A 14,786-nucleotide genomic window follows, 5' to 3' on the forward strand; every position below is an offset into this window, starting at 1 on the left:
AGGCTCCAAATGCTGTAGTACATCTGGGCAAATTTTGGAAGCCACATGTTTGGTTTTACATGATCGTGAAGATTATCTTACATCTATTCTTGGGTTATGTGGACTTTATGGGAAGACGCTGAGTCTTGTTGAAACACGAACAGTCTTTTATTGCATACTTTATCCATTCAGGACTTAACATCTATCCTCAGCATCTCAACGTGTTTTTTTATGCTACCACCAGTTTGAGCAAAACTGCTTTTCATTCTCAGCCAAAAAAATCGTGTTGTGGCGATCCTGACAATAGACTCGACTGATTGACAAATCTATCTTACAGTCGACAACAACTTTTTGATATAACTCCATAAGTCAGTTATGTTCGAATAATGTCCGAGTGTATGTAGAAAAGATTCCCTGATCTGTGGCACATTTAAAATAGATTCAGTCGCCGCTAAAATTTATCCTGAAGTAGCAATGTTATATGACAACATTACTTGGCCAGTTTTTTAAAACCTATCTATAGTCCCCGGGCTGAAAGTTCTAAAGAATTGATTGTTTTGTTGATTTGAGTCGACGCCTAAAATTTCCCCGTAAATGTCATCGCAATACTCAACAAGGGTTGACTTAAGACCAGCAACACTACTCAACCAGTAGTAAACTGCAAGCATCTCACCACATTCTAGATATCTCTGCGTCCAAATCTTGGTCTTCCCTTGCACCATGTCAACAACTCTGACAAAGATAAGCGGAAGACATGTCTAGGAATCCTTGCAGATTCTTCAACCTCAGCTACATCATACCAAGCCAACCAGCAGATGGATCACCTGACAACTAGAATACATCTTTTCACAATAGGCTAAACAATAGACGCAATAATCTAATTAGGTAAAAATGGTGCAAGACAAGAAGCAGTAAATGGCGGAAGCGAAGTAGGAGTTCGCTACCTCTACTCAACCTTTCTGATTTAACTTCCTATCAGCCTGTTTCTAGCTCAGAATGGTCACCCGGCTCATAACCTCATCACACTACCTATCCATCTGAAGGTCTGGCACGAACCAAGCCCTAAATATCTTAACAGCGACCCACGATGATGAGCAGCATTGATTTGGTTTTCTAGGTACCGCCCTGCAAGCTCACCGACTTATTCTGGTTAATGCGTACTCTTGTTAATAACCCGGTATCCCTTCAGAGTAGTGTTGATATAATAATAATAATAATAATAATAATAATAATAATAATAATAATAATAATAATAATAATAATAATAATTGGACTTATGTATATTCCAAGGACTAGGCAACTTCTACAACATTATATTATGCATTTTAACAATAATTTTCCGCCTCTATGAAATAGATCGCACCGAAAGAATTATTTGAACACAGAGAAACACATGAAGGCAACAATGCTTTCTGATGTGTGCATTACTGTAAAATAAATTCTTAGAAATAATACATTTCTAAATCTCTCAGAGAGACTTATGCAGTAGCAGCACGGTAAAGTGATAGTATGTTGTCAACTTAATGTGACAGTCCAATGAAAGGGAAGGATGTTACTGTTATTTAGGCCTAGGAAACACCCTTTCCTGTTGGACTTGACACATTTCCTGTGTCCTTATGTTTTCAAAATGAAGACAAGCACCTCCACCCAGCAAAGCCAGCCTCCAGAGTCATTGCTTCAGTTTCAGAGTCATTGTTCATCATAAGTCTGGAGTAGCATGGCCTGCAAGCTGGCGATGCCTATCCGCCCTTGAAAACATATATATTTCAAGTGAAATACCTTCATTGATATTTGAAAATAGAAATATACATTTCTAAATCACTCAGAGAGATTTATGCAGTAGCAGCACGATAAAGCAATGACTCTGAAACTAGTCTCTGGATTCTGGCTTTGCTGGGTGGAGGTGCTTGTCTCTACTTTGAAAACAACAGTAGCATTCTCCCCTTTCATGGGACTGTCACATTAAGTTGACAACATACTATCACTTTAAATAAATTCTTGTGTCAGTTTTTTTGGTGAAAAATTGTTCATGATGAAGCTTCACTAGACTAGATCAATTTCTGTTCAAATATCATGCCAGTCATCAATGGATGTTTATGATCGGAGTGGATCCAATGAAAAGCAAAAATTGGCTTAGTTTATTAAATACTAGCAGAGATACCCAACGTTGCTCGGGATTAAGATGGCATAGTTTTTTTTTATTGTTTCACTTGTTTCACTTGTTTCAGTCATGTGATTGCGGCCATGCTGGAGCACAGCCTTTAGTCAAACAAATCGACCCCAGTATTTATTCTTTGTAAACCTAGTACTTATTCTATCGGGGTCTCTTGCCGAACCGCTAAGTTAAGTGGAGGTAAACACACCAGCATCGGTTGTTAAGCGATGGTGGGGGTACAAACACAAACACACACACACACACACACACACACACACACACACACACACACACACACACACACACACAGAGAAATATACACATATATACGACAGCCTTCTTTCAGTTTCCGTGCACGAAATCCACTGACAAGGCTATGGTTAGCCTGAGGCTATATTATATATACATATATACGTATATATATATATATATATATATATATATATATATATATATATATATATATATATATATATATATATATATATATATATACATATATATATACATATATATATATATATATACATATATATATATATATATATACATATATACACACACATATATACACACACATATATACATATATATATATATATATATATATATATATATATATATACATATGCACACACATATATATATACATATATTCATATATAGACATATATATATGCATATATATATGCATATATGGGTATAGGGCGTCACCAACAGTAATACACACACATATATATATATATATAATTTATATTGTCATTTGATTGAACGCCACGCATCCATTTCCAAGTAAGTTTATCTGAATCTTTTTGATGCGACTCTACTCTATACTGTTTTTCTCCCCTATCGTTTTCTCTCTCATCCTTTCTCTAATTCCCTTTTTTCTCTCCTTCACCGTTTTCTATATGTCTCTTTCTCTCTCCCTCTTTCTCCTTTTCTCTCTCTCACACGTCACCATCGGCCATCTTTTTTTCCTCATGTGATCATCTTTCTTTTCTTTCAGGACTGTCCTAATGACTGGACGTATCCTATCTCTCTCTTCTATCTTTTCCCTTGTAAAAGAAAATATTTCTCCAGCGTTTGCTATTTTACCCACGTTCTGGTCTAACGACCCTCCATGTTTATTTTCGTTCGGTTTCCTTGTATGTCTCCACTGTTCTGTCCTTGTTGCCAACTTCGACCCTCCATAAATCACAAATTTTATTTTGATACTTAATTTTATTCTGGTACAAATTTTATTTTGGTACTTGCTAATAATAATAATAATAATAATAATAATAATAATAATAATAATAATAATAATAATAATAATAAATGCCTTGATGCAATACCAGGTAGTAACTCTCACAGTTTCGGACTTTAAGTGATTGGGAGTGTTATCATGTACATGTTTTGTCTGGGTGTAAAAGATGAGTTACAGTAAATATTCTGCTTAATACCCCAGATTTGCTTGACAGTTCCTTGACATTCACCAGTTGAGCGTGTCTCTCTGTGGCTGACAATAAGTGCATCTCTGATCACGAGTAGGAGTAGTGGAGGAGCATCATAGCAATGTGTTGAGAGGAATTCCTTGGAGCTTAAATATTCAACCCCTGGAAACATGGGTGTTTTGTTTATCCTCCTTAAATAACCCTTATTAAGAGACCTTTTGTGCGGAATGGGTTACTCGACCTGAAGAAAATTTTAACTAACCCCCACCCGCAAGGTCAGGCACTGTTTCTCTTGATATGAGGTTTATATGTTGCGTACAGATGGTTGTGATGCATGTACCTGCTGTACACTTATTAGACGGTTAGTCATGATGGGTATATTGGACTTCGTATACCAATGTCACTTTGATGGCATGCGCTGCAATCTCACTCAATAATAATAATAATAATAATAATGATAATAATTTCTTTTATTTGCTACCAGGGCGAAGGATGAGGGGACAATACAAAGGCAGACATAGAATGTGTGGATTTACATTTAATGAAATGATAAAAACAAAAAAAATATATATATAAAGAATATATATATATATAAAGAAAATACACGGTACACAATAAACAAAAAAATAATCTACACGGTATACAATAAACAAAAAAGGTTAAATTTTAATATTAATATCGATGACGACGATAACGCCAACGACGATGATGACACAGAATAAGGAAAACACTGGAAGTTAGCAGAAAATATAAAATTAAAGAAATTGAAAATCGTGCACAAACACCAGTCAGAAGCTATTACTGAAGGTGGGCATTACAAACTAGATTAGGATTCGTTTCAAAACAAACTAAACACGTAACAGAGATTTGGTGAGTGTATAGGATCATAATGCGAATTGAAGCTAAGTATGTCAGATAAGATCATACATTATGTTACAATATGTAAAAGTAGAGCCAAAGCAAACGAAAAAAATCCCCCCAGAACTTACTGAATGATAATAAAGTCACAAGGTTTCGAAGTTGAGGGAAGTGTATAATCAATTATATCACCCCAGTTCATGACGGATATGTTATAATATCGACCCGCAAAGGATGAAAAGCTGACCTCAACAAGATTTGAACTTGAAATCGTAAGTAGTTGGAAGAAATATCGCAAATCATTCTATACAATGTTCTAGCAATTTCTGTCACTTCACCGTTTTTATGGAACAGAACATAACTGAAAAGTATCAAATCTTGGTCAGAAATCTTGAGAAAAACTTTGAAAAATGCAAATAAAATTAATCTTTGTTGTATTAAGAGTACTAAAAATAGCACCAGAAATGCTGGAACTGAGATTCTGATAGAAGAGTTGCTTCCACGATTCGGTAATGTTTTCTTAAATCTTTTTGAGTTGAGGAGACTTGTTATCTTTAAATCTCAAAGACTTGAATTCGTTGATATGATCAACATGGAATTTATCTATATTGCCAATCGGTATCATTACTTACTCAAACACCACTACCTACGTGTGTGTGCGTGTGTGTGCGTGCTTGTGTGTGAGCGTGTGTATGTATGTATGCATATGTGTATGAATATATGTACGCACACCCATATTCTATTCTGTTGTAGATTATATTTAATACATGTATATATATATTTATATACAATATGTATGCTCGTATATATATATATATATATATATATATATATATATATATATATATATATGTGTGTGTGTGTGTGTGTATACATATATATATATATGTATGAATGTATATATATATATATATTTATATATATATATATGTATGAATGTATATATATATATATATATATATATATATATATATATATGTGTGTGTGTGTGTATGCATACGTGCGCGCGTGTGTATGTATACATACATACTTACACTCACACCCATATACATGTATTTATATGTATAATTAAGTGCATAGAAATCATAAGAAGCAAAATAACCCCCCACCCCCAAGCTTTCAGTAATTGAGGTTTTGTCATAGCACAGAAACGGCGTCTCCTCCCTCTTTGCAGGGAAAAGCTACCTCACTACTTCTGTTCACATACGACACCAAAGAATTGATTCTTATCAATAATCGTAATTCTGCAAGTGTGTGAGCTGTTCAGAATGTTTAATATAGTTGTCAAGCACCAGTAACTAAGGGCGCTTTTGCGCATGTTGCTTGGAGACAAGACAAATTCTTAGCAAACTATCCGTCGGGAATTCATTCCAACAGGAACAGCTAGAAAGACAACACCGGTGATGTAAGTAGCTTATTTCCATTGAACTGTTAGCATACGCATTACGTTGAATTATTTTTTTCTTTCATTTCACTCACACTTATATTATTTTCTTTTAAGTGGTCAAAATGAGACTATATTTTGACAAGTGGGATAATATAGCGGTCATGTATTTTCTGAGTATATATAACGACTGAATTTAATGTAGAATGGTATTAACTGTCAATTGAGACGAAGAACCTCTTGCGCTGCAGCCAAGCCACCACGTTTCTATCGAAACTTCAATTTCTTAAATTCTACTATAAGCAGGCAGTTTTGGTAATTTTTCTTCAGTCCATTGTATATTTATTCAACCTTTGTTGGCGTATATTTTTAGCCTTCAGATAACTTTCTTTTAAAATCACGTGCGTATATTAAATTCTGTAAAGGAGAAAGAAAAGCCCATCACACCCCCGGATTCATTGGAAAATACCTTAATACAATGGAAACAGTTGTAAAGTATATATGTATGTACGTTTGAATTTACCAACAAGAGAAAATGTACTCAATACATGTAAAAGAGTTTCTACAATTACTTGATGTTGGAGTGGGTGGACTTTACTCTCGTTTTCGCTAGTTGCTGTGAAGAACTATATATATATATGCTTATTTTTATGTTAAGTTATAATAAAAAACAATTTTACATTAATATGATAGGTTACTCTATTCTTTTGTACGGCACAAATTTATTATTCCCAAACAAGAATATTGTTGACAGTGCCTCCGAAGTTTCGGCTAGCTAAGACATCGTCGGAGTGGCTTAGCAGGCAGAAACTTCGAAGTCACTGTCAACAACATTCTTGTTTAGGAACAATATGTATGTTTGTGTGTGTGTGTGTGTGTGTGTGCGTGTAATTTCACCGACAGTGACTTCACTGTCGATGAAATTGTTATAAATATTAGACTCTAAATTTCTATTGAGTTTGTTATTTAGTTAATATTCGCCGATTGTTAAGGCAGCGGGCTGGCAGAAACGTTAGCACTCCGGGCAAAATGCTTAGCAGTATTTCGTCTGTCTTTATGTTTTGAGTTCAAATTCCGCCGAGGTTAACCTGCCTTTCATCTTTTCGGGGTCGATAAATTAAGTACCAGTTGCGTACTGGGTCGATCTAATCGAGTGGCCCCTCCCCCCAAAATTTCAGGCCTTGTGCCTAAAGTAGAAAAGAATATTCACTGATTTTATGCAAATAACTAAACCCCACCTAAACATGCATACATACACACACACATATATATATATATATATAGTGGAAAATGTGTGAGATCCTTGGCACAGTTAGCGATATTTGAAAAAAGAAAAAGAACAACTTCACTGGTATTTCTAATCAGTTTAATTTATAATTTAAAAAGTTTTTAATAGAACTAAAATTTATATTATTAAAAAATTAAAAAAATATAAATTAAACTGACTAGAACTACCAATGAAGTCATTCTTTTTCTTTTTTCATATATATAATAATAATAATAATAATAATAATAATAATAATAATAATAATAATAATGGATGTGCTACACCGGGCTCCCTATACAAAAACATATCTAATCCAATAACATCGATGGAATTAGCCAAAAGAACCGGTGGAAGATTTGAAGGAAGCGGTCTTTTAACGAAGATAATTTTTTTAAGAATATTTTTATTCTTAAAAAATGAAATTTCACTGCAATACAAAGCACAGGACCTCCTATGCACGATGTCTCAATGAAACACGTGCGATCACACACGCAAAACCAACACCGGAAAGTTTACAAACTATATAAAAAAAAAGAAATGGAACAAAATAGTAAGTACATATATTGAATAATTACGCATACACTTGAACGTGTACACAATGATATATACGTTTTGATACCCATAGAACTACACATGCATCTTAATGTTTACAGAACTACGTAAAAATCACAGGACACACTTACGGATACGAAAACACATATCACAAACGAAGCAAAACCAAAATTTTTTTTCTTTCTTCTTTGTTTATTTTCATTTTGTGAACAAATACAGACAGTGAACCATTCATAAGTTTAAAACGCCACACACACACAAAAATACACTATGCCTGGAGATAAATCTATCAACAAAAAAAATACAGATGAATACCGATCTGCTAGCCTTAAAAAACTACGCTACGAGCAATGTTTACATGCTGAGAACTCGGTGACGGTGTTGTCTCAAAAAACTGACCCTAAACAGACAAATCCGTCCCCGAATGTCAACGCCAAAGCTCGTCATGCCTCAATGATAACAAGGCAGATCACAAACCAGACTGGTTATCGACCGAATCACAAAGGGCCACTCACTCGAAATAGATCTGCTAGCCTTAAGAAGCTACGTCACGAAAGCTCGGAGACGGTGTTGTCTCAAAAAACTTACCCTAAACAGACAGATCCGTCCCCTAGCGTCAACGTCGAAGCTTGTTATGCCTCACTGTTAATAAAACAAAATATAAACCGCAATGGTCATAGACCGGATTATAAAGGACCACTTACTCGGATAATGAACCAGATCCGAGACGAGAAATCTGCTACTGGTTCAAATCTTCCCGACACACAGGAGCTGGAAGTACCCCACAACCGGAATATTCCAACAGATGGCCATCCATGCTCGTCATCAAATAACCAAAAGATAAAGAATGAAAAATGGTCTAGGGAAGATAATAAAGAAGTTCTTAGAGCCTTCTACCGTGCCATATATTTCCCTACAGATAAATCTAATACTGTACAAACCTACTTAAACTGGAGACAGAAACACCTTGCAGTAAGACCCTACATAGACAGTAATAAACTTGCCAACGTCAGAAGAAACATTATAAAAAAAAAATTACTAACTGAAATAGAGATTGACCAAATTAAGCAAGCAGTAAAGGATAAAAAGAATGAAACTGCAGCTAAAGAAGATACTACAGAGGAAATAATTATAAACCAGCCCAAGGCTGATGAAAATACAGTAATAATTGAAAGAGTTAAGGTAACTGATAGGCAAAATAAAATACTCTCTGAACCAACCATAAACACTAAGGCAGGTGAAAATCAAATAGATGAAGGAAGTCATACAGAAATCGACGCAACAGAACTACATGATCTAAAAAATCAAATCATGATTGAATGGCTGAAAATTAAAGAAACTAGTATGAATGAACGCGACACTCTCCCCAAAATTCGCAATTCTAACCAAAACCTGAAAATAATTGGTAAAATCCGCCTTGCACTTAAGGATATAATTTCAGCTAATGATGTTGATATTACAGATCTCAACCACCTGTACTATGCATCCGCAAGAATCTCAACGATTCTATGTGGTGAAAAGATTAGAAAAAGACAACACTCCCACAAAAAGCCTTCTTGGCAAGAACGCATTCAACACCAAATTAAGCTGCTTAGATCTGACATAGAATGTTTGAAAAACCTTAAATTTGACAAGAGTATCAAACCTACAAAGACCCAAAAACTAAAGAAAAAATATAACATGAAAACCATAGTTGACATTGATGCCACCATAGAAACCATCAAGCAAAAGGTATGTGCTAAAGCTGCCCGCATAGCAAGGTATGAAAAGCGTGTTAAATTCTTCCGAGATAATAACATGTTCAAAAATAACCCCAAAAATTTCTACAGGAAGATAGGGAAAACACCAGTAACAATAAAGTCTGTCCCATCAAAAGAAGAAGTGCAAGAATTTTGGAATAAAATCTGGGCAGAAGATAAAACACACAATGAAAAGGCCCCTTGGATTGATAGAATAGCTACAGACCTAGACTCCTTAGAGGAGCAAAAGTGGGAGGGGGTCAGGGTAGAAGATATAAGATCTGCTCTCAGGAGGTCAAGCAAATGGAAGTCTCCAGGAAAGGATAAAATTCCTAACTTCTGGTTGAATGCCTTCCCAGAAAGCCATGAACTGCTAACAAAACTTTACAACGATGTTTTGCAAAATCCTAGTTTGATGCCCTCTTGGCTAGTTAATGGTTTAACATTCCTGCTTCCAAAAAATGAGGAAACAAACGAACCAAAAAATTATCGCCCCATAACCTGCTTAACAACAATGTATAAGACGCTAACATCTGTCCTAACCGAGTACACCTATAGTTTTTTAATAGAAAGTAGCATATTCCCTAATGAGCAAAAGGGATGTAAACGTGGATCTTATGGTTGTAAAGATCAGCTACTCATCAATAAGATGATCTTAGAAGATTGTCACAAGCGACACAAAAACTTGTCAATAGCCTGGATAGACTATAAAAAGGCCTTTGATAGCCTACCACATAGCTGGATTAGGAAATGTCTGGAAATGTATAAAATAGCTCCTACTCTGCGAAACTTTTTATCTGTAAGTATGAGATCATGGAGAACCACACTGATGTTGAACAATGACAATGAATCTCTAAATGCTGGAGATGTAAGAATTTCATGTGGCATTTTCCAGGGTGACTCACTATCACCACTCCTCTTCTGTCTAGCCCTAATACCGCTCTCAAAATTGCTCAATGATGCACAGTATGGTTATAAAATATTTGATAAAAATATAAATCATCTCATTTACATGGATGATTTAAAGCTCTTTGCAAAAAATGACCAACAACTCAAAGGCCTACTAGCGATTGTTAAACAATTCAGTGATGACATCAGGATGCAATTTGGCCTTGATAAATGTGCAAAAGCTATCTTTATCAAAGGAAAAATGACAAATACATCTAATGTGAACCTTGACCAGCAAAATGTCATTAAAGAGTTAGAACCAGCAGAGAGCTACAAATACCTAGGGGTAATTGAAGGGGACAATATCAAGCACTCAGTGATGAGGGAAAGGATCAGAAGAGAATGTTATCGCAGGGTGAGAGCAATACTGAAGACAGAGCTGAACGCGAGAAACAGGATCGAAGCGATCAATGCTCTAGCCATACCAGTCGTGACTTACAGTTTCAACATCGTTAACTGGTCAATTACTGAAATATGTAATGTTGACAGAAAAATACGAAAACTGTTGACAATGCATAGAATGCACCACCCTAAGGCAGATATAGAACGTCTTTATCTGCCAAGAAAAGAGGGAGGTCGAGGACTACTACAGCTGGCATTATCAATGAAGGTAGCCACAATTGGCCTAGACACCTATATGAAAAACTCTGAGGACTGGATGCTAAAACTTGTCTTAAAATATGAAAGCAAGAAAGCATCTTACTCAGTAACAAAACAGGCAAAGGAATATCTAAGTGAATTCCAATTGCAACAAATTCAAGAATTAGACGAACTAGAAACACCTACAGAAAAAGCTAAGCGCTTGAAAACCCGTGCTAAAATTGCTGCCTTAGCTATTATGACTGAAAAATGGCATGGAAAACCTCTCAATGGCAAATACCCAAAGAGAGCGAATAATGCAGATATTGACAAAACCCTTACCCACCAATGGTTAATGGCCTCTGGATTGAAATCAGAAACAGAGGGGTTTATCATAGCAGCCCAAGATCAATGCCTACCTACAAAGAACTACCAGGCCAACATATTAAAGAACGGCAGCTCCCCATTATGTCGTATATGCCAACAACAAAATGAGACCATCGATCATGTTGTCTCCATGTGCAGTCTGCTTGCGCCTACAGAGTATCTCAACAGGCATGATAGAGCTGCACAATATATTCACTGGGTAATATGCAAAAACCTGGACTTGCCCCATGATAAAAACTGGTGGGAACACAAACCACCCCCAGTACTTGAAAATGATCACATTGCACTCCTCTGGAACTTCACCATTCAAACTGACAGAAAGATAGACGCAAATAGGCCAGACATCATACTGAAAGACTTCAGACAAAAATCATGCCTCCTCATTGATATGACTGTCCCAATTGATATAAACGTATCTGTCAAGACCTACCAAAAACTGAGCAAATATAAAGATCTTGAAATAGAAATTAGCAAAATGTGGAATCTGAAGACGAAAACAATACCTATTGTCATAGGTGCCCTGGGAATGACAGCGAAACGGGCTGATTACTACCTAGCTCAGATACCAGGAAACCCCAAAATGGCTGAAGTCCAAAAGATAGTGCTCATGGGAACTGCCCATATCCTACGTAAAATACTGTCTATGTGATCTCAAATTTTAAAGCAAACATAATTTTCTTATGGTTTCTTAAACATTCACTTGAACAAAACTGTACAAATCCAAATATATGGTACCCTAGGCATAACACCTACATGAACTTCTAACTTGTTGTCTCTTGAGGTCTCTGGGTGAGACTTGGATCCAACTTGTACAAATGCAAAACAAAAGTCAAACATAAAATAATAATAATAATAATAATAATGATAATAATATTAGGGATAAAAATCCAAATTTACAGGTAAAAATTCAATTAAATTCAATTTATCAAAAATTAAAATTAAATTAAGTTTCACAGTATAAAACATATAAATATATAGTTTTAGAGAAAAGAACCAAAGTTCATGAACTCATCCATGAAAATCCAGTCAGATATACAAAAATTAATAAGTAAATGCACGATAAATAAGTATAATATAATACAAAGTAAATATCATAAGATAAGGATAATACGATTTTTACTTTGTATTATATTATACTTATTTATCGTGCATTTACTTATTAATTTTTCTATATGTGACTGTGGATTTTCATGGATGAGTTCATGAACTTTGGATTGGGACTGGCTTCTTGTCATACCTTGACTAAAATGTCAGTCTTTAAGTATTTTTCCTGATGGTGGTGGATTCTTTGTCGGTTTCGACGATGATCGTGCAGTTCTTCAACGAACTAAATTCCTTCTCGTGAAGTTAACTTGTAAGCTGTTGAGCATTCTACAGATGCGTATAATAGTAACGTAATTATCCGGGTCGGATCAGCGTGACACAATGTGTTAAGGATGGACTCTTGAATTACAAAATTACGGATATGATCGAAGAGCTAGAGGGGGTGGAAAAGAGAGAGAGAGAGAGCAAGAGAGAGAGAGAAAAAGATAGACAGACAGAGAGGGAGAGAGAGAGGGGAGAGGGAGAGAAAGAGAAAGAGAACAGAAGACTTTTGTACTTGACTGATACTTTATTTATCGATCCCGAAAAAATGACAGGCAATAACGTCGGCAGAATTTGATCTCTGGAACAATGGATTTAAGGATCTTATCTACTTGTTTTTCGGACTGCTGTGTATATGTGTACATATGTGTATGTCTATCTGTGTATATGTATGTATGTATGTATGTATGTATGTATGTATGTATATATGTAATGTATGTATATATGTATGTATATGCATGTATGTTGTTTTTCATCATTTAGTTTTTCTCTTCATTCATATTTCCTCTCAGTTTTTTGATATTCCTTACATTATACAACCTAAGACTGCTTTTCGTTTCCAATATATAATTTGGTTGAATTGTTCCGGAGGAGCTGTGTCCACGATCTTTGCTTGCATTTAGAGACTGGTGTAGTTAATGTTCCTCTTGAAGAGGTGTATGTTGATAGCTTCAGAAAATATATTAAAAAAAGAAACGTTATGGAGCGAATTCTACAAGACTGACGTTCTGGGGGAGGCAAGACAAAGTGTAAGGGCTAGAACGGATCCTGGGGGTTGGGAGCACAATTTGGATGACGTGAGAAATTTAAAGTGAGGTGAGAAAGCCTGCGTGGAAATGTCACGAAGCCAGCTGATTTTGTGAAATAGAGTTCAATTTTGTATTAGTAGAAAAAAGCAGGAAGAGACAGCACACATGGGGAATGAAGACTGGAGCGTGTTGCTTAGTAGCGCAGCTAGGATGGCGGATTTTTATGAGGTTACGCTTTTGGGTCTGTTGCATAGGACTGTAGAGGTTTGGTGGCCAGTGGTGGTAGTGGTTGGAAACTGAAAGGCTGCTCTGGGCGGCGCACTCTCATCTATGTCACCGGTGCTGCTGAACGACTTCGTACAAACCAGTCAGTCGCAATTTTTCCTGATTTTTCAAAGCGGTTCAGCATATCTGCTCCCAGATGTGGAAGTAATACTTCATTGTGAGTTTCATCTCTTTTTTTTTTGTTTTGTTCTGAAGAGGAAGGTCAGTCATTGTGATGCAGTGTTTGCTATGTTGAGTAAATGCGTTCACTAGAAAGGATTCCTAATGGTGGGGGAAGTCGAGCATTTGTAGCGACTCTGACGGATTTAGTTGTGTGCTGTTCACGTTTTTCTTCATATATATAATGATTGTGTCTCTAGGTTGCTAAACAAGACAAAATCAGTACGACACCATTCCAAGGTGTTTTCGGAATCTCTATTCATTGAGTCAATGCAGAAATGGTGTGACATGTAGATGGCGTTGGATTAAATAGAAAAACTTCGGTTTTGCTCCCAATTTTAATAGTTCTATATTATGTAGAATTGGAACAAAGTGGGTGAAATGAAATAACTTTAATACTTGGTTATCTTTTACTTGTTTCACTCATTGGACAGCGACCATTTTGGGGGCACCGCCTGGAAGAGTTTAATCGACGTCAAACCGCCAAGTTACGAGGGCGTAAACAAACTAACACCGGTTGTTAAGCGGTGTGGGGGAGGACAAGCGCAAACACAGTAACATACAGACAATCATACACACATATGATGGGATTTCACATAGTTTCTGCCTGCCAAATTCACTCACAAGGTATTGGTCGATTCGGGGTATGTTGTAGAGGATACTTACCGAAAATGTCACGCAGTGGAACTGAACCCAAAACCACGTGGCTGCAAAGCGAGCTTCTTAACTACACAACCATACCTGCGCCTAATGGATAGGAATGTTTTCAGATTTATTCTTCATAAAAAAAGAAAAAAACTTCAAAATTTATTTTAAAAAAAAAACGGATAAAAATTAAACAGGATTGTCTTGTCTTTTATAGTAGCAAATGAGAAAATTAAGCTTTGTGTTGGGTGTTTTTCATTGTGTGGGTGGTTGAATTTCTGGTTTCAAAGGCCTTTTTAGCG

At 35.9% G+C, this 14,786-nt stretch overlaps 1 protein-coding gene across 1 annotated transcript in view; it reads left to right on the forward strand.

Moving 5' to 3' along the window:
- Window positions 1-5,610: 5,610 nt before the first annotated feature.
- The window catches only part of LOC106874137 (tubulin polymerization-promoting protein family member 2), a 73,921-nt gene continuing 64,745 nt past the window's right edge, over window positions 5,611-14,786 (forward strand). The window contains exon 1 of the mRNA XM_014921766.3: window positions 5,611-5,830. The gene's annotated coding sequence lies outside the window, so the exon portion shown is untranslated. The remainder of the gene's footprint in view (window positions 5,831-14,786) is intronic.

Source organism: Octopus bimaculoides, chromosome 10 (assembly GCF_046866305.1).
Source record: "Octopus bimaculoides isolate indiv1 chromosome 10, ASM4686630v1, whole genome shotgun sequence".
Classification (NCBI taxonomy): Eukaryota; Metazoa; Mollusca; class Cephalopoda; order Octopoda; family Octopodidae; genus Octopus; species Octopus bimaculoides.